The sequence below is a fragment of the Hypomesus nipponensis genome, chromosome 7 (genome assembly GCF_054491055.1).
Source record: "Hypomesus nipponensis isolate SF chromosome 7, ASM5449105v1, whole genome shotgun sequence".
In the NCBI taxonomy this organism is placed as follows: domain Eukaryota; kingdom Metazoa; phylum Chordata; class Actinopteri; order Osmeriformes; family Osmeridae; genus Hypomesus; species Hypomesus nipponensis.
The window spans coordinates 16,540,001-16,555,000 of NC_140367.1; the positions used below are offsets into that span (position 1 = coordinate 16,540,001).

The 15,000-nt window shown below is 46.9% G+C and overlaps 33 non-coding genes and 19 pseudogenes across 33 annotated transcripts in view; all 52 read right to left on the reverse strand.

Annotated features, from left to right (window-relative positions):
* LOC146278951 (5S ribosomal RNA) overlaps positions 1–28 on the reverse strand; it is a 119-nt gene extending 91 nt beyond the window's left edge. Inside the window, exon 1 of the ribosomal RNA XR_014762999.1 lies at positions 1–28. This exon is cut by the window's left edge and continues 91 nt beyond it. This is a non-coding gene — a ribosomal RNA (5S ribosomal RNA).
* Positions 29–206: 178 nt separating this feature from the next.
* Positions 207–325, reverse strand: LOC146278952 (5S ribosomal RNA). The gene has a single exon (XR_014764744.1). It is a non-coding gene; the product is annotated as a 5S ribosomal RNA (ribosomal RNA).
* A 174-nt stretch (positions 326–499) lies between these two features.
* Positions 500–618, reverse strand: LOC146278953 (5S ribosomal RNA). The gene has a single exon (XR_014763000.1). It is a non-coding gene; the product is annotated as a 5S ribosomal RNA (ribosomal RNA).
* A 174-nt stretch (positions 619–792) lies between these two features.
* LOC146278954 (5S ribosomal RNA) lies at positions 793–911 on the reverse strand. Its single transcript, XR_014763091.1, has one exon. It is a non-coding gene; the product is annotated as a 5S ribosomal RNA (ribosomal RNA).
* Positions 912–1,099: 188 nt separating this feature from the next.
* LOC146278955 (5S ribosomal RNA) lies at positions 1,100–1,208 on the reverse strand (annotated as a pseudogene).
* Positions 1,209–1,390: 182 nt separating this feature from the next.
* Positions 1,391–1,509, reverse strand: LOC146278956 (5S ribosomal RNA). The gene has a single exon (XR_014763001.1). It is a non-coding gene; the product is annotated as a 5S ribosomal RNA (ribosomal RNA).
* Positions 1,510–1,681: 172 nt separating this feature from the next.
* LOC146278957 (5S ribosomal RNA) lies at positions 1,682–1,800 on the reverse strand. The gene has a single exon (XR_014763003.1). It is a non-coding gene; the product is annotated as a 5S ribosomal RNA (ribosomal RNA).
* Positions 1,801–1,982: 182 nt separating this feature from the next.
* On the reverse strand, positions 1,983–2,101 carry LOC146278958 (5S ribosomal RNA). The gene has a single exon (XR_014763102.1). It is a non-coding gene; the product is annotated as a 5S ribosomal RNA (ribosomal RNA).
* Positions 2,102–2,273: 172 nt separating this feature from the next.
* LOC146278959 (5S ribosomal RNA) lies at positions 2,274–2,392 on the reverse strand. Its single transcript, XR_014763004.1, has one exon. It is a non-coding gene; the product is annotated as a 5S ribosomal RNA (ribosomal RNA).
* Positions 2,393–2,566: 174 nt separating this feature from the next.
* LOC146278960 (5S ribosomal RNA) lies at positions 2,567–2,685 on the reverse strand. The gene has a single exon (XR_014763005.1). It is a non-coding gene; the product is annotated as a 5S ribosomal RNA (ribosomal RNA).
* Positions 2,686–2,863: 178 nt separating this feature from the next.
* Positions 2,864–2,982, reverse strand: LOC146278961 (5S ribosomal RNA). Its single transcript, XR_014763006.1, has one exon. It is a non-coding gene; the product is annotated as a 5S ribosomal RNA (ribosomal RNA).
* A 182-nt stretch (positions 2,983–3,164) lies between these two features.
* On the reverse strand, positions 3,165–3,283 carry LOC146278962 (5S ribosomal RNA). The gene has a single exon (XR_014763007.1). It is a non-coding gene; the product is annotated as a 5S ribosomal RNA (ribosomal RNA).
* A 176-nt stretch (positions 3,284–3,459) lies between these two features.
* Positions 3,460–3,578, reverse strand: LOC146278963 (5S ribosomal RNA; annotated as a pseudogene).
* A 182-nt stretch (positions 3,579–3,760) lies between these two features.
* Positions 3,761–3,879, reverse strand: LOC146278964 (5S ribosomal RNA; annotated as a pseudogene).
* Positions 3,880–4,049: 170 nt separating this feature from the next.
* LOC146278965 (5S ribosomal RNA) lies at positions 4,050–4,158 on the reverse strand (annotated as a pseudogene).
* A 178-nt stretch (positions 4,159–4,336) lies between these two features.
* Positions 4,337–4,455, reverse strand: LOC146278966 (5S ribosomal RNA). Its single transcript, XR_014763008.1, has one exon. It is a non-coding gene; the product is annotated as a 5S ribosomal RNA (ribosomal RNA).
* A 192-nt stretch (positions 4,456–4,647) lies between these two features.
* On the reverse strand, positions 4,648–4,766 carry LOC146278967 (5S ribosomal RNA). Its single transcript, XR_014763009.1, has one exon. It is a non-coding gene; the product is annotated as a 5S ribosomal RNA (ribosomal RNA).
* Positions 4,767–4,936: 170 nt separating this feature from the next.
* Positions 4,937–5,045, reverse strand: LOC146278968 (5S ribosomal RNA; annotated as a pseudogene).
* Positions 5,046–5,231: 186 nt separating this feature from the next.
* Positions 5,232–5,350, reverse strand: LOC146278969 (5S ribosomal RNA). The gene has a single exon (XR_014763010.1). It is a non-coding gene; the product is annotated as a 5S ribosomal RNA (ribosomal RNA).
* Positions 5,351–5,516: 166 nt separating this feature from the next.
* Positions 5,517–5,635, reverse strand: LOC146278970 (5S ribosomal RNA; annotated as a pseudogene).
* A 184-nt stretch (positions 5,636–5,819) lies between these two features.
* Positions 5,820–5,938, reverse strand: LOC146278971 (5S ribosomal RNA). Its single transcript, XR_014763011.1, has one exon. It is a non-coding gene; the product is annotated as a 5S ribosomal RNA (ribosomal RNA).
* A 176-nt stretch (positions 5,939–6,114) lies between these two features.
* Positions 6,115–6,233, reverse strand: LOC146278972 (5S ribosomal RNA; annotated as a pseudogene).
* Positions 6,234–6,417: 184 nt separating this feature from the next.
* LOC146278973 (5S ribosomal RNA) lies at positions 6,418–6,536 on the reverse strand (annotated as a pseudogene).
* Positions 6,537–6,710: 174 nt separating this feature from the next.
* On the reverse strand, positions 6,711–6,829 carry LOC146278974 (5S ribosomal RNA; annotated as a pseudogene).
* A 170-nt stretch (positions 6,830–6,999) lies between these two features.
* Positions 7,000–7,108, reverse strand: LOC146278975 (5S ribosomal RNA; annotated as a pseudogene).
* A 180-nt stretch (positions 7,109–7,288) lies between these two features.
* LOC146278976 (5S ribosomal RNA) lies at positions 7,289–7,407 on the reverse strand. The gene has a single exon (XR_014763012.1). It is a non-coding gene; the product is annotated as a 5S ribosomal RNA (ribosomal RNA).
* A 166-nt stretch (positions 7,408–7,573) lies between these two features.
* LOC146278977 (5S ribosomal RNA) lies at positions 7,574–7,692 on the reverse strand (annotated as a pseudogene).
* Positions 7,693–7,880: 188 nt separating this feature from the next.
* On the reverse strand, positions 7,881–7,999 carry LOC146278978 (5S ribosomal RNA). Its single transcript, XR_014763014.1, has one exon. It is a non-coding gene; the product is annotated as a 5S ribosomal RNA (ribosomal RNA).
* A 168-nt stretch (positions 8,000–8,167) lies between these two features.
* On the reverse strand, positions 8,168–8,276 carry LOC146278979 (5S ribosomal RNA; annotated as a pseudogene).
* A 170-nt stretch (positions 8,277–8,446) lies between these two features.
* LOC146278980 (5S ribosomal RNA) lies at positions 8,447–8,565 on the reverse strand. The gene has a single exon (XR_014763015.1). It is a non-coding gene; the product is annotated as a 5S ribosomal RNA (ribosomal RNA).
* Positions 8,566–8,731: 166 nt separating this feature from the next.
* Positions 8,732–8,850, reverse strand: LOC146278981 (5S ribosomal RNA). The gene has a single exon (XR_014763016.1). It is a non-coding gene; the product is annotated as a 5S ribosomal RNA (ribosomal RNA).
* Positions 8,851–9,016: 166 nt separating this feature from the next.
* Positions 9,017–9,135, reverse strand: LOC146278982 (5S ribosomal RNA; annotated as a pseudogene).
* A 166-nt stretch (positions 9,136–9,301) lies between these two features.
* On the reverse strand, positions 9,302–9,420 carry LOC146278983 (5S ribosomal RNA; annotated as a pseudogene).
* A 186-nt stretch (positions 9,421–9,606) lies between these two features.
* Positions 9,607–9,725, reverse strand: LOC146278984 (5S ribosomal RNA). Its single transcript, XR_014763017.1, has one exon. It is a non-coding gene; the product is annotated as a 5S ribosomal RNA (ribosomal RNA).
* A 172-nt stretch (positions 9,726–9,897) lies between these two features.
* On the reverse strand, positions 9,898–10,006 carry LOC146278985 (5S ribosomal RNA; annotated as a pseudogene).
* A 170-nt stretch (positions 10,007–10,176) lies between these two features.
* Positions 10,177–10,295, reverse strand: LOC146278986 (5S ribosomal RNA). Its single transcript, XR_014763018.1, has one exon. It is a non-coding gene; the product is annotated as a 5S ribosomal RNA (ribosomal RNA).
* Positions 10,296–10,461: 166 nt separating this feature from the next.
* Positions 10,462–10,580, reverse strand: LOC146278987 (5S ribosomal RNA). The gene has a single exon (XR_014763019.1). It is a non-coding gene; the product is annotated as a 5S ribosomal RNA (ribosomal RNA).
* Positions 10,581–10,752: 172 nt separating this feature from the next.
* LOC146278988 (5S ribosomal RNA) lies at positions 10,753–10,861 on the reverse strand (annotated as a pseudogene).
* A 170-nt stretch (positions 10,862–11,031) lies between these two features.
* LOC146278989 (5S ribosomal RNA) lies at positions 11,032–11,150 on the reverse strand. The gene has a single exon (XR_014763020.1). It is a non-coding gene; the product is annotated as a 5S ribosomal RNA (ribosomal RNA).
* Positions 11,151–11,316: 166 nt separating this feature from the next.
* Positions 11,317–11,435, reverse strand: LOC146278990 (5S ribosomal RNA). The gene has a single exon (XR_014763021.1). It is a non-coding gene; the product is annotated as a 5S ribosomal RNA (ribosomal RNA).
* A 166-nt stretch (positions 11,436–11,601) lies between these two features.
* Positions 11,602–11,720, reverse strand: LOC146278991 (5S ribosomal RNA; annotated as a pseudogene).
* Positions 11,721–11,886: 166 nt separating this feature from the next.
* On the reverse strand, positions 11,887–12,005 carry LOC146278992 (5S ribosomal RNA; annotated as a pseudogene).
* A 186-nt stretch (positions 12,006–12,191) lies between these two features.
* LOC146278993 (5S ribosomal RNA) lies at positions 12,192–12,310 on the reverse strand. The gene has a single exon (XR_014763022.1). It is a non-coding gene; the product is annotated as a 5S ribosomal RNA (ribosomal RNA).
* A 172-nt stretch (positions 12,311–12,482) lies between these two features.
* Positions 12,483–12,591, reverse strand: LOC146278994 (5S ribosomal RNA; annotated as a pseudogene).
* A 170-nt stretch (positions 12,592–12,761) lies between these two features.
* On the reverse strand, positions 12,762–12,880 carry LOC146278995 (5S ribosomal RNA). Its single transcript, XR_014763023.1, has one exon. It is a non-coding gene; the product is annotated as a 5S ribosomal RNA (ribosomal RNA).
* A 166-nt stretch (positions 12,881–13,046) lies between these two features.
* Positions 13,047–13,165, reverse strand: LOC146278996 (5S ribosomal RNA). Its single transcript, XR_014763025.1, has one exon. It is a non-coding gene; the product is annotated as a 5S ribosomal RNA (ribosomal RNA).
* Positions 13,166–13,337: 172 nt separating this feature from the next.
* LOC146278997 (5S ribosomal RNA) lies at positions 13,338–13,456 on the reverse strand. The gene has a single exon (XR_014766006.1). It is a non-coding gene; the product is annotated as a 5S ribosomal RNA (ribosomal RNA).
* Positions 13,457–13,642: 186 nt separating this feature from the next.
* Positions 13,643–13,761, reverse strand: LOC146278998 (5S ribosomal RNA). The gene has a single exon (XR_014763026.1). It is a non-coding gene; the product is annotated as a 5S ribosomal RNA (ribosomal RNA).
* Positions 13,762–13,933: 172 nt separating this feature from the next.
* On the reverse strand, positions 13,934–14,052 carry LOC146278999 (5S ribosomal RNA). Its single transcript, XR_014764745.1, has one exon. It is a non-coding gene; the product is annotated as a 5S ribosomal RNA (ribosomal RNA).
* Positions 14,053–14,228: 176 nt separating this feature from the next.
* On the reverse strand, positions 14,229–14,347 carry LOC146279000 (5S ribosomal RNA). The gene has a single exon (XR_014763027.1). It is a non-coding gene; the product is annotated as a 5S ribosomal RNA (ribosomal RNA).
* Positions 14,348–14,529: 182 nt separating this feature from the next.
* On the reverse strand, positions 14,530–14,648 carry LOC146279001 (5S ribosomal RNA). The gene has a single exon (XR_014763113.1). It is a non-coding gene; the product is annotated as a 5S ribosomal RNA (ribosomal RNA).
* A 184-nt stretch (positions 14,649–14,832) lies between these two features.
* On the reverse strand, positions 14,833–14,951 carry LOC146279002 (5S ribosomal RNA). Its single transcript, XR_014763028.1, has one exon. It is a non-coding gene; the product is annotated as a 5S ribosomal RNA (ribosomal RNA).
* Between the last annotated feature and the right edge of the window lie 49 nt (positions 14,952–15,000).

A 15,000-nucleotide genomic window follows, 5' to 3' on the forward strand; every position in this document is an offset into this window, starting at 1 on the left:
GCGTTGCCAGGCTGGTATGGCCGTACGAAATAAGTTGACAACCATAGGCTACTTATCCATATACAGATTTGGCAATTGACAATGCAAGGTGGTCTCTCTCTCTCTCTCTCTCTCTCGTGTCAAAATGAAAACAGCTTCCAGCCCCTTTCATGAAGGACTACTTGTGCATATTGCAAGATTTCAGTTTCTAAGTGAATGAGCAAAAGAGCATACAGCACCTGGTATTCCCAGGCGGTCTCCCATCCAAGTACTAACCAGGCCCGACCCTGCTTAGCTTCCGAGATCATACGAGATCGGGCGTTGCCAGGCTGGTATGGCCGTACGAAATAAGTTGACAACCATAGGCTACTTATCCATATACAGATTTGGCAATTGACAATGCAAGGTGGTCTCTCTCTCTCTCTCTCTCGTGTCAAAATGAAAACAGCTTCCAGCCCCTTTCATGAAGGACTACTTGTGCATATTGCAAGATTTCAGTTTCTAAGTGAATGAGCAAAAGAGCATACAGCACCTGGTATTCCCAGGCGGTCTCCCATCCAAGTACTAACCAGGCCCGACCCTGCTTAGCTTCCGAGATCAGACGAGATCGGGCGTTGCCAGGCTGGTATGGCCGTACGAAATAAGTTGACAACCATAGGCTACTTATCCATATACAGATTTAGCAATTGACAATGCAAGGTAGTCTCTCTCTCTCTCTCTCTCGTGTCAAAATGAAAACAGCTTCCAGCCCCTTTCATGAAGGACTACTTGTGCATATTGCAAGATTTCAGTTTCTAAGTGAATGAGCAAAAGAGCATACAGCACCTGGTATTCCCAGGCGGTCTCCCATCCAAGTACTAACCAGGCCCAACCCTGCTTAGCTTCCGAGATCAGACGAGATCGGGCGTTGCCAGGCTGGTATGGCCGTACGAAATAAGTTGACAACCATAGGCTACTTATCCATATACAGATTTAGCAATTGACAATGCAAGGTGGTCTCTCTCTCTCTCTCTCTCTCTCTCTCTCTCTCGTGTCAAAATGAAAACAGCTTCCAGCCCCTTTCATGAAGGACTACTTGTGCATATTGCAAGATTTCAGTTTCTAAGTGAATGAGCAAAAGAGCATACAGCACCTGGTATTCCCAGGCGGTCTCCCATCCAAGTACTAACCAGGCCCGACCCTGCTTAGCTTCCGAGATCAGGCGTTGCCAGGCTGGTATGGCCGTACGAAATAAGTTGACAACCATAGGCTACTTATCCATATACAGATTTAGCAATTGACAATGCAAGGTAGTCTCTCTCTCTCTCTCTCTCTCTCTCTCGTGTCAAAATGAAAACAGCTTCCAGCCCCTTTCATGAAGGACTACTTGTGCATATTGCAAGATGTCAGTTTCTAAGTGAATGAGCAAAAGAGCATACAGCACCTGGTATTCCCAGGCGGTCTCCCATCCAAGTACTAACCAGGCCCGACCCTGCTTAGCTTCCGAGATCAGACGAGATCGGGCGTTGCCAGGCTGGTATGGCCGTACGAAATAAGTTGACAACCATAGGCTACTTATCCATATACAGATTTAGCAATTGACAATGCAAGGTGGTCTCTCTCTCTCTCTCTCGTGTCAAAATGAAAACAGCTTCCAGCCCCTTTCATGAAGGACTACTTGTGCATATTGCAAGATTTCAGTTTCTAAGTGAATGAGCAAAAGAGCATACAGCACCTGGTATTCCCAGGCGGTCTCCCATCCAAGTACTAACCAGGCCCGACCCTGCTTAGCTTCCGAGATCAGACGAGATCGGGCGTTGCCAGGCTGGTATGGCCGTACGAAATAAGTTGACAACCATAGGCTACTTATCCATATACAGATTTAGCAATTGACAATGCAAGGTGGTCTCTCTCTCTCTCTCTCTCTCTCTCTCGTGTCAAAATGAAAACAGCTTCCAGCCCCTTTCATGAAAGACTACTTGTGCATATTGCAAGATTTCAGTTTCTAAGTGAATGAGCAAAAGAGCATACAGCACCTGGTATTCCCAGGCGGTCTCCCATCCAAGTACTAACCAGGCCCAACCCTGCTTAGCTTCCGAGATCAGACGAGATCGGGCGTTGCCAGGCTGGTATGGCCGTACGAAATAAGTTGACAACCATAGGCTACTTATCCATATACAGATTTAGCAATTGACAATGCAAGGTGGTCTCTCTCTCTCTCTCTCGTGTCAAAATGAAAACAGCTTCCAGCCCCTTTCATGAAGGACTACTTGTGCATATTGCAAGATTTCAGTTTCTAAGTGAATGAGCAAAAGAGCATACAGCACCTGGTATTCCCAGGCGGTCTCCCATCCAAGTACTAACCAGGCCCGACCCTGCTTAGCTTCCGAGATCAGACGAGATCGGGCGTTGCCAGGCTGGTATGGCCGTACGAAATAAGTTGACAACCATAGGCTACTTATCCATATACAGATTTAGCAATTGACAATGCAAGGTGGTCTCTCTCTCTCTCTCTCTCGTGTCAAAATGAAAACAGCTTCCAGCCCCTTTCATGAAGGACTACTTGTGCATATTGCAAGATTTCAGTTTCTAAGTGAATGAGCAAAAGAGCATACAGCACCTGGTATTCCCAGGCGGTCTCCCATCCAAGTACTAACCAGGCCCGACCCTGCTTAGCTTCCGAGATCAGACGAGATCGGGCGTTGCCAGGCTGGTATGGCCGTACGAAATAAGTTGACAACCATAGGCTACTTATCCATATACAGATTTGGCAATTGACAATGCAAGGTGGTCTCTCTCTCTCTCTCTCTCTCTCGTGTCAAAATGAAAACAGCTTCCAGCCCCTTTCATGAAGGACTACTTGTGCATATTGCAAGATTTCAGTTTCTAAGTGAATGAGCAAAAGAGCATACAGCACCTGGTATTCCCAGGCGGTCTCCCATCCAAGTACTAACCAGGCCCGACCCTGCTTAGCTTCCGAGATCAGACGAGATCGGGCGTTGCCAGGCTGGTATGGCCGTACGAAATAAGTTGACAACCATAGGCTACTTATCCATATACAGATTTAGCAATTGACAATGCAAGGTGGTCTCTCTCTCTCTCTCTCTCTCTCTCTCGTGTCAAAATGAAAACAGCTTCCAGCCCCTTTCATGAAGGACTACTTGTGCATATTGCAAGATTTCAGTTTCTAAGTGAATGAGCAAAAGAGCATACAGCACCTGGTATTCCCAGGCGGTCTCCCATCCAAGTACTAACCAGGCCCGACCCTGCTTAGCTTCCGAGATCAGACGAGATCGGGCGTTGCCAGGCTGGTATGGCCGTACGAAATAAGTTGACAACCATAGGCTACTTATCCATATACAGATTTGGCAATTGACAATGCAAGGTGGTCTCTCTCTCTCTCTCTCTCTCGTGTCAAAATGAAAACAGCTTCCAGCCCCTTTCAAGAAGGACTACTTGTGCATATTGCAAGATGTCAGTTTCTAAGTGAATGAGCAAAAGAGCATACAGCACCTGGTATTCCCAGGCGGTCTCCCATTCAAGTACTAACCAGGCCCGACCCTGCTTAGCTTCCGAGATCAGACGAGATTGGGCATTGCCAGGCTGGTATGGCCATACGAAATAAGTTGACAACCATAGGCTACTTATCCATATACAGATTTAGCAATTGACAATGCAAGGTGGTCTCTCTCTCTCTCTCTCTCTCTCTCTCGTGTCAAAATGAAAACAGCTTCCAGCCCCTTTTATGAAGGACTACTTGTGCATATTGCAAGATTTCAGTTTCTAAGTGAATGAGCAAAAGAGCATACAGCACCTGGTATTCCCAGGCGGTCTCCCATCCAAGTACTAACCAGGCCCGACCCTGCTTAGCTTCCGAGATCAGACGAGATTGGGCGTTGCCAGGCTGGTATGGCCGTACGAAATAAGTTGACAACCATAGGCTACTTATCCATATACAGATTTAGCAATTGACAATGCAAGGTGGTCTCTCTCTCTCTCTCGTGTCAAAATGAAAACAGCTTCCAGCCCCTTTCATGAAGGACTACTTGTGCATATTGCAAGATTTCAGTTTCTAAGTGAATGAGCAAAAGAGCATACAGCACCTGGTATTCCCAGGCGGTCTCCCATCCAAGTACTAACCAGGCCCGACCCTGCTTAGCTTCCGAGATCAGGCGTTGCCAGGCTGGTATGGCCATACGAAATAAGTTGACAACCATAGGCTACCTATCCATATACAGATTTAGCAATTGACAATGCAAGGTGGTCTCTCTCTCTCTCTCTCTCTCTCGTGTCAAAATGAAAACAGCTTCCAGCCCCTTTCATGAAGGACTACTTGTGCATATTGCAAGATTTCAGTTTCTAAGTGAATGAGCAAAAGAGCATACAGCACCTGGTATTCCCAGGCGGTCTCCCATCCAAGTACTAACCAGGCCCGACCCTGCTTAGCTTCCGAGATCAGACGAGATCGGGCGTTGCCAGGCTGGTATGGCCGTACGAAATAAGTTGACAACCATAGGCTACTTATCCATATACAGATTTAGCAATTGACAATGCAAGGTGGTCTCTCTCTCTCTCTCTCTCTCTCTCTCTCTCTCTCTCGTGTCAAAATGAAAACAGCTTCCAGCCCCTTTCATGAAGGACTACTTGTGCATATTGCAAGATTTCAGTTTCTAAGTGAATGAGCAAAAGAGCATACAGCACCTGGTATTCCCAGGCGGTCTCCCATCCAAGTACTAACCAGGCCCGACCCTGCTTAGCTTCCGAGATCAGACGAGATCGGGCGTTGCCAGGCTGGTATGGCCGTACGAAATAAGTTGACAACCATAGGCTACTTATCCATATACAGATTTAGCAATTGACAATGCAAGGTGGTCTCTCTCTCTCTCTCGTGTCAAAATGAAAACAGCTTCCAGCCCCTTTCATGAAGGACTACTTGTGCATATTGCAAGATTTCAGTTTCTAAGTGAATGAGCAAAAGAGCATACAGCACCTGGTATTCCCAGGCGGTCTCCCATCCAAGTACTAACCAGGCCCGACCCTGCTTAGCTTCCGAGATCAGGCGTTGCCAGGCTGGTATGGCCATACGAAATAAGTTGACAACCATAGGCTACCTATCCATATACAGATTTAGCAATTGACAATGCAAGGTGGTCTCTCTCTCTCTCTCTCTCTCTCTCTCTCTCGTGTCAAAATGAAAACAGCTTCCAGCCCCTTTCATGAAGGACTACTTGTGCATATTGCAAGATTTCAGTTTCTAAGTGAATGAGCAAAAGAGCATACAGCACCTGGTATTCCCAGGCGGTCTCCCATCCAAGTACTAACCAGGCCCGACCCTGCTTAGCTTCCGAGATCAGACGAGATCGGGCGTTGCCAGGCTGGTATGGCCGTACGAAATAAGTTGACAACCATAGGCTACTTATCCATATACAGATTTGGCAATTGACAATGCAAGGTGATCTCTCTCTCTCGTGTCAAAATGAAAACAGCTTCCAGCCCCTTTCATGAAGGACTACTTGTGCATATTGCAAGATTTCAGTTTCTAAGTGAATGAGCAAAAGAGCATACAGCACTTGGTATTCCCAGGCGGTCTCCCATCCAAGTACTAACCAGGCCCGACCCTGCTTAGCTTCCGAGATCAGACAAGATCGGGCGTTGCCAGGCTGGTATGGCCGTACAAAATAAGTTGACAACCATAGGCTACTTATCCATATACAGATTTGGCAATTGACAATGCAAGGTGGTCTCTCTCTCTCTCTCTCTCTCTCTCTCTCGTGTCAAAATGAAAACAGCTTCCAGCCCCTTTCATGAAGGACTACTTGTGCATATTGCAAGATTTCAGTTTCTAAGTGAATGAGCAAAAGAGCATACAGCACCTGGTATTCCCAGGCGGTCTCCCATCCAAGTACTAACCAGGCCCGACCCTGCTTAGCTTCCGAGATCAGACGAGATCGGGCGTTGCCAGGCTGGTATGGCCGTACGAAATAAGTTGACAACCATAGGCTACTTATCCATATACAGATTTGGCAATTGACAATGCAAGGTGGTCTCTCTCTCTCTCTCTCTCTCGTGTCAAAATGAAAACAGCTTCCAGCCCCTTTCAAGAAGGACTACTTGTGCATATTGCAAGATGTCAGTTTCTAAGTGAATGAGCAAAAGAGCATACAGCACCTGGTATTCCCAGGCGGTCTCCCATTCAAGTACTAACCAGGCCCGACCCTGCTTAGCTTCCGAGATCAGACGAGATTGGGCATTGCCAGGCTGGTATGGCCATACGAAATAAGTTGACAACCATAGGCTACTTATCCATATACAGATTTAGCAATTGACAATGCAAGGTGGTCTCTCTCTCTCTCTCTCTCTCTCTCTCTCGTGTCAAAATGAAAAAAGCTTCCAGCCCCTTTTATGAAGGACTACTTGTGCATATTGCAAGATTTCAGTTTCTAAGTGAATGAGCAAAAGAGCATACAGCACCTGGTATTCCCAGGCGGTCTCCCATTCAAGTACTAACCAGGCCCGACCCTGCTTAGCTTCCGAGATCAGACGAGATTGGGCATTGCCAGGCTGGTATGGCCATACGAAATAAGTTGACAACCATAGGCTACTTATCCATATACAGATTTAGCAATTGACAATGCAAGGTGGTCTCTCTCTCTCTCTCTCTCTCTCTCTCGTGTCAAAATGAAAACAGCTTCCAGCCCCTTTTATGAAGGACTACTTGTGCATATTGCAAGATTTCAGTTTCTAAGTGAATGAGCATACAGCACCTGGTATTCCCAGGCGGTCTCCCATCCAAGTACTAACCAGGCCCGACCCTGCTTAGCTTCCGAGATCAGACGAGATTGGGCGTTGCCAGGCTGGTATGGCCGTACGAAATAAGTTGACAACCATAGGCTACTTATCCATATACAGATTTAGCAATTGACAATGCAAGGTGGTCTCTCTCTCTCTCTCGTGTCAAAATGAAAACAGCTTCCAGCCCCTTTCATGAAGGACTACTTGTGCATATTGCAAGATTTCAGTTTCTAAGTGAATGAGCAAAAGAGCATACAGCACCTGGTATTCCCAGGCGGTCTCCCATCCAAGTACTAACCAGGCCCGACCCTGCTTAGCTTCCGAGATCAGGCGTTGCCAGGCTGGTATGGCCATACGAAATAAGTTGACAACCATAGGCTACCTATCCATATACAGATTTAGCAATTGACAATGCAAGGTGGTCTCTCTCTCTCTCTCTCTCTCTCTCGTGTCAAAATGAAAACAGCTTCCAGCCCCTTTCATGAAGGACTACTTGTGCATATTGCAAGATTTCAGTTTCTAAGTGAATGAGCAAAAGAGCATACAGCACCTGGTATTCCCAGGCGGTCTCCCATCCAAGTACTAACCAGGCCCGACCCTGCTTAGCTTCCGAGATCAGACGAGATCGGGCGTTGCCAGGCTGGTATGGCCGTACGAAATAAGTTGACAACCATAGGCTACTTATCCATATACAGATTTGGCAATTGACAATGCAAGGTGATCTCTCTCTCTCGTGTCAAAATGAAAACAGCTTCCAGCCCCTTTCATGAAGGACTACTTGTGCATATTGCAAGATTTCAGTTTCTAAGTGAATGAGCAAAAGAGCATACAGCACTTGGTATTCCCAGGCGGTCTCCCATCCAAGTACTAACCAGGCCCGACCCTGCTCAGCTTCCGAGATCAGACAAGATCGGGCGTTGCCAGGCTGGTATGGCCGTACAAAATAAGTTGACAACCATAGGCTACTTATCCATATACAGATTTGGCAATTGACAATGCAAGGTGGTCTCTCTCTCTCTCTCTCTCTCTCTCTCTCTCTCGTGTCAAAATGAAAACAGCTTCCAGCCCCTTTCATGAAGGACTACTTGTGCATATTGCAAGATTTCAGTTTCTAAGTGAATGAGCAAAAGAGCATACAGCACCTGGTATTCCCAGGCGGTCTCCCATCCAAGTACTAACCAGGCCCGACCCTGCTTAGCTTCCGAGATCAGACGAGATCGGGCGTTGCCAGGCTGGTATGGCCGTACGAAATAAGTTGACAACCATAGGCTACTTATCCATATACAGATTTAGCAATTGACAATGCAAGGTGGTCTCTCTCTCTCTCGTGTCAAAATGAAAACAGCTTCCAGCCCCTTTCATGAAGGACTACTTGTGCATATTGCAAGATTTCAGTTTCTAAGTGAATGAGCAAAAGAGCATACAGCACCTGGTATTCCCAGGCGGTCTCCCATCCAAGTACTAACCAGGCCCGACCCTGCTTAGCTTCCGAGATCAGGCGTTGCCAGGCTGGTATGGCCATACGAAATAAGTTGACAACCATAGGCTACCTATCCATATACAGATTTAGCAATTGACAATGCAAGGTGGTCTCTCTCTCTCTCTCGTGTCAAAATGAAAACAGCTTCCAGCCCCTTTCATGAAGGACTACTTGTGCATATTGCAAGATTTCAGTTTCTAAGTGAATGAGCAAAAGAGCATACAGCACCTGGTATTCCCAGGCGGTCTCCCATCCAAGTACTAACCAGGCCCGACCCTGCTTAGCTTCCGAGATCAGACGAGATCGGGCGTTGCCAGGCTGGTATGGCCGTACGAAATAAGTTGACAACCATAGGCTACTTATCCATATACAGATTTGGCAATTGACAATGCAAGGTGGTCTCTCTCTCTCGTGTCAAAATGAAAACAGCTTCCAGCCCCTTTCATGAAGGACTACTTGTGCATATTGCAAGATTTCAGTTTCTAAGTGAATGAGCAAAAGAGCATACAGCACCTGGTATTCCCAGGCGGTCTCCCATCCAAGTACTAACCAGGCCCGACCCTGCTTAGCTTCCGAGATCAGACGAGATCGGGCGTTGCCAGGCTGGTATGGCCGTACGAAATAAGTTGACAACCATAGGCTACTTATCCATATACAGATTTGGCAATTGACAATGCAAGGTGATCTCTCTCTCTCGTGTCAAAATGAAAACAGCTTCCAGCCCCTTTCATGAAGGACTACTTGTGCATATTGCAAGATTTCAGTTTCTAAGTGAATGAGCAAAAGAGCATACAGCACTTGGTATTCCCAGGCGGTCTCCCATCCAAGTACTAACCAGGCCCGACCCTGCTTAGCTTCCGAGATCAGACAAGATCGGGCGTTGCCAGGCTGGTATGGCCGTACGAAATAAGTTGACAACCATAGGCTACTTATCCATATACAGATTTGGCAATTGACAATGCAAGGTGATCTCTCTCTCTCGTGTCAAAATGAAAACAGCTTCCAGCCCCTTTCATGAAGGACTACTTGTGCATATTGCAAGATTTCAGTTTCTAAGTGAATGAGCAAAAGAGCATACAGCACTTGGTATTCCCAGGCGGTCTCCCATCCAAGTACTAACCAGGCCCGACCCTGCTTAGCTTCCGAGATCAGACAAGATCGGGCGTTGCCAGGCTGGTATGGCCGTACAAAATAAGTTGACAACCATAGGCTACTTATCCATATACAGATTTGGCAATTGACAATGCAAGGTGGTCTCTCTCTCTCTCTCTCTCTCTCTCTCTCTCGTGTCAAAATGAAAACAGCTTCCAGCCCCTTTCATGAAGGACTACTTGTGCATATTGCAAGATTTCAGTTTCTAAGTGAATGAGCAAAAGAGCATACAGCACCTGGTATTCCCAGGCGGTCTCCCATCCAAGTACTAACCAGGCCCGACCCTGCTTAGCTTCCGAGATCAGACGAGATCGGGCGTTGCCAGGCTGGTATGGCCGTACGAAATAAGTTGACAACCATAGGCTACTTATCCATATACAGATTTAGCAATTGACAATGCAAGGTGGTCTCTCTCTCTCTCTCTCGTGTCAAAATGAAAACAGCTTCCAGCCCCTTTCATGAAGGACTACTTGTGCATATTGCAAGATTTCAGTTTCTAAGTGAATGAGCAAAAGAGCATACAGCACCTGGTATTCCCAGGCGGTCTCCCATCCAAGTACTAACCAGGCCCGACCCTGCTTAGCTTCCGAGATCAGGCGTTGCCAGGCTGGTATGGCCATACGAAATAAGTTGACAACCATAGGCTACCTATCCATATACAGATTTAGCAATTGACAATGCAAGGTGGTCTCTCTCTCTCTCTCGTGTCAAAATGAAAACAGCTTCCAGCCCCTTTCATGAAGGACTACTTGTGCATATTGCAAGATTTCAGTTTCTAAGTGAATGAGCAAAAGAGCATACAGCACCTGGTATTCCCAGGCGGTCTCCCATCCAAGTACTAACCAGGCCCGACCCTGCTTAGCTTCCGAGATCAGACGAGATCGGGCGTTGCCAGGCTGGTATGGCCGTACGAAATAAGTTGACAACCATAGGCTACTTATCCATATACAGATTTGGCAATTGACAATGCAAGGTGGTCTCTCTCTCTCGTGTCAAAATGAAAACAGCTTCCAGCCCCTTTCATGAAGGACTACTTGTGCATATTGCAAGATTTCAGTTTCTAAGTGAATGAGCAAAAGAGCATACAGCACCTGGTATTCCCAGGCGGTCTCCCATCCAAGTACTAACCAGGCCCGACCCTGCTTAGCTTCCGAGATCAGACGAGATCGGGCGTTGCCAGGCTGGTATGGCCGTACGAAATAAGTTGACAACCATAGGCTACTTATCCATATACAGATTTAGCAATTGACAATGCAAGGTGGTCTCTCTCTCTCTCTCTCGTGTCAAAATGAAAACAGCTTCCAGCCCCTTTCATGAAGGACTACTTGTGCATATTGCAAGATTTCAGTTTCTAAGTGAATGAGCAAAAGAGCATACAGCACCTGGTATTCCCAGGCGGTCTCCCATCCAAGTACTAACCAGGCCCGACCCTGCTTAGCTTCCGAGATCAGGCGTTGCCAGGCTGGTATGGCCATACGAAATAAGTTGACAACCATAGGCTACCTATCCATATACAGATTTAGCAATTGACAATGCAAGGTGGTCTCTCTCTCTCTCTCGTGTCAAAATGAAAACAGCTTCCAGCCCCTTTCATGAAGGACTACTTGTGCATATTGCAAGATTTCAGTTTCTAAGTGAATGAGCAAAAGAGCATACAGCACCTGGTATTCCCAGGCGGTCTCCCATCCAAGTACTAACCAGGCCCGACCCTGCTTAGCTTCCGAGATCAGACGAGATCGGGCGTTGCCAGGCTGGTATGGCCGTACGAAATAAGTTGACAACCATAGGCTACTTATCCATATACAGATTTGGCAATTGACAATGCAAGGTGGTCTCTCTCTCTCGTGTCAAAATGAAAACAGCTTCCAGCCCCTTTCATGAAGGACTACTTGTGCATATTGCAAGATTTCAGTTTCTAAGTGAATGAGCAAAAGAGCATACAGCACCTGGTATTCCCAGGCGGTCTCCCATCCAAGTACTAACCAGGCCCGACCCTGCTTAGCTTCCGAGATCAGACGAGATCGGGCGTTGCCAGGCTGGTATGGCCGTACGAAATAAGTTGACAACCATAGGCTACTTATCCATATACAGATTTGGCAATTGACAATGCAAGGTGATCTCTCTCTCTCGTGTCAAAATGAAAACAGCTTCCAGCCCCTTTCATGAAGGACTACTTGTGCATATTGCAAGATTTCAGTTTCTAAGTGAATGAGCAAAAGAGCATACAGCACTTGGTATTCCCAGGCGGTCTCCCATCCAAGTACTAACCAGGCCCGACCCTGCTTAGCTTCCGAGATCAGACAAGATCGGGCGTTGCCAGGCTGGTATGGCCGTACGAAATAAGTTGACAACCATAGGCTACTTATCCATATACAGATTTGGCAATTGACAATGCAAGGTGATCTCTCTCTCTCGTGTCAAAATGAAAACAGCTTCCAGCCCCTTTCATGAAGGACTACTTGTGCATATTGCAAGATTTCAGTTTCTAAGTGAATGAGCAAAAGAGCATACAGCACTTGGTATTCCCAGGCGGTCTCCCATCCAAGTACTAACCAGGCCCGACCCTGCTTAGCTTCCGAGATCAGACAAGATCGGGCGTTGCCAGGCTGGTATGGCCGTACAAAATAAGTTGACAACCATAGGCTACTTATCCATATACAGATTTGGCAATTGACAATGCAAGGTGGTCTCTCTCTCTCTCTCTCTCTCTCTCTCTCTCGTGTCAAAATGAAAACAGCTTCCAGCCCCTTTCATGAAGGACTACTTGTGCATATTGCAAGATTTCAGTTTCTAAGTGAATGAGCAAAAGAGCATACAGCACCTGGTATTCCCAGGCGGTCTCCCATCCAAGTACTAACCAGGCCCGACCCTGCTTAGCTTCCGAGATCAGACGAGATCGGGCGTTGCCAGGCTGGTATGGCCGTACGAAATAAGTTGACAACCATAGGCTACTTATCCATATACAGATTTAGCAATTGACAATGCAAGGTGGTCTCTCTCTCTCTCTCTCGTGTCAAAATGAAAACAGCTTCCAGCCCCTTTCATGAAGGACTACTTGTGCATATTGCAAGATTTCAGTTTCTAAGTGAATGAGCAAAAGAGCATACAGCACCTGGTATTCCCAGGCGGTCTCCCATCCAAGTACTAACCAGGCCCGACCCTGCTTAGCTTCCGAGATCAGGCGTTGCCAGGCTGGTATGGCCATACGAAATAAGTTGACAACCATAGGCTACCTATCCATATACAGATTTAGCAATTGACAATGCAAGGTGGTCTCTCTCTCTCTCTCGTGTCAAAATGAAAACAGCTTCCAGCCCCTTTCATGAAGGACTACTTGTGCATATTGCAAGATTTCAGTTTCTAAGTGAATGAGCAAAAGAGCATACAGCACCTGGTATTCCCAGGCGGTCTCCCATCCAAGTACTAACCAGGCCCGACCCTGCTTAGCTTCCGAGATCAGACGAGATCGGGCGTTGCCAGGCTGGTATGGCCGTACGAAATAAGTTGACAACCATAGGCTACTTATCCATATACAGATTTGGCAATTGACAATGCAAGGTGGTCTCTCTCTCTCGTGTCAAAATGAAAACAGCTTCCAGCCCCTTTCATGAAGGACTACTTGTGCATATTGCAAGATTTCAGTTTCTAAGTGAATGAGCAAAAGAGCATACAGCACCTGGTATTCCCAGGCGGTCTCCCATCCAAGTACTAACCAGGCCCGACCCTGCTTAGCTTCCGAGATCAGACGAGATCGGGCGTTGCCAGGCTGGTATGGCCGTACGAAATAAGTTGACAACCATAGGCTACTTATCCATATACAGATTTGGCAATTGACAATGCAAGGTGGTCTCTCTCTCTCTCTCTCGTGTCAAAATGAAAACAGCTTCCAGCCCCTTTCATGAAGGACTACTTGTGCATATTGCAAGATTTCAGTTTCTAAGTGAATGAGCAAAAGAGCATACAGCACCTGGTATTCCCAGGCGGTCTCCCATCCAAGTACTAACCAGGCCCGACCCTGCTTAGCTTCCGAGATCAGACGAGATCGGGCGTTGCCAGGCTGGTATGCCCGTACGAAATAAGTTGACAACCATAGGCTACTTATCCATATACAGATTTGGCAATTGACAATGCAAGGTGGTCTCTCTCTCTCTCTCTCTCTCTCTCTCTCTCGTGTCAAAATGAAAACAGCTTCCAGCCCCTTTCATGAAGGACTACTTGTGCATATTGCAAGATTTCAGTTTCTAAGTGAATGAGCAAAAGAGCATACAGCACCTGGTATTCCCAGGCGGTCTCCCATCCAAGTACTAACCAGGCCCGACCCTGCTTAGCTTCCGAGATCAGACGAGATCGGGCGTTGCCAGGCTGGTATGGCCGTACGAAATAAGTTGACAACCATAGGCTACTTATCCATATACAGATTTGGCAATTGACAATGCAAGGTGGTCTCTCTCTCTCTCTCTCGTGTCAAAATGAAAACAGCTTCCAGCCCCTTTCATGAAGGACTACTTGTGCATATTGCAAGATTTCAGTTTCTAAGTGAATGAGCAAAAGAGCATACAGCACCTGGTATTCCCAGGCGGTCTCCCATCCAAGTACTAACCAGGCCCGACCCTGCTTAGCTTCCGAGATCATACGAGATCGGGCGTTGCCAGGCTGGTATGGCCGTACGAAATAAGTTGACAACCATAGGCTACTTATCCATATACAGATTTAGCAATTGACAATGCAAGGTGGTCTCTCTCTCTCTCTCTCTCTCGTGTCAAAATGAAAACAGCTTCCAGCCCCTTTCATGAAGGACTACTTGTGCATATTGCAAGATTTCAGTTTCTAAGTGAATGAGCAAAAGAGCATACAGCACCTGGTATTCCCAGGCGGTCTCCCATCCAAGTACTAACCAGGCCCGACCCTGCTTAGCTTCCGAGATCAGACGAGATCGGGCGTTGCCAGGCTGGTATGGCCGTACGAAATAAGTTGACAACCATAGGCTACTTATCCATATACAGATTTAGCAATTGACAATGCAAGGTAGTCTCTCTCTCTCTCTCTCTCTCTCTCTCGTGTCAAAATAAAAACAGCTTCCAGCCCCTTTCATGAAGGACTACTTGTGCATATTGCAAGATTTCAGTTTCTAAGTGAATGAGCAAAAGAGCATACAGCACCTGGTATTCCCAGGCGGTCTCCCATCCAAGTACTAACCAGGCCCAACCCTGCTTAGCTTCCGAGATCAGACGAGATCGGGCGTTGCCAGGCTGGTATGGCCGTACGAAATAAGTTGACAACCATAGGCTACTTATCCATATACAGATTTAGCAATTGACAATGCAAGGTGGTCTCTCTCTCTCTCTCTCTCTCTCTCTCTCGTGTCAAAATGAAAACAGCTTCCAGCCCCTTTCATGAAGGACTACTTGTGCATATTGCAAGATTTCAGTTTCTAAGTGAATGAGCAAAAGAGCATACAGCACCTGGTATTCCCAGGCGGTCTCCCATCCAAGTACTAACCAGGCCCGACCCTGCTTAGCTTCCGAGATCAGACGAGATCGGGCGTTGCCAGGCTGGTATGGCCGTACGAAATAAGTTGACAACCATAGGCTACTTATCCATATACAGATTTAGCAATT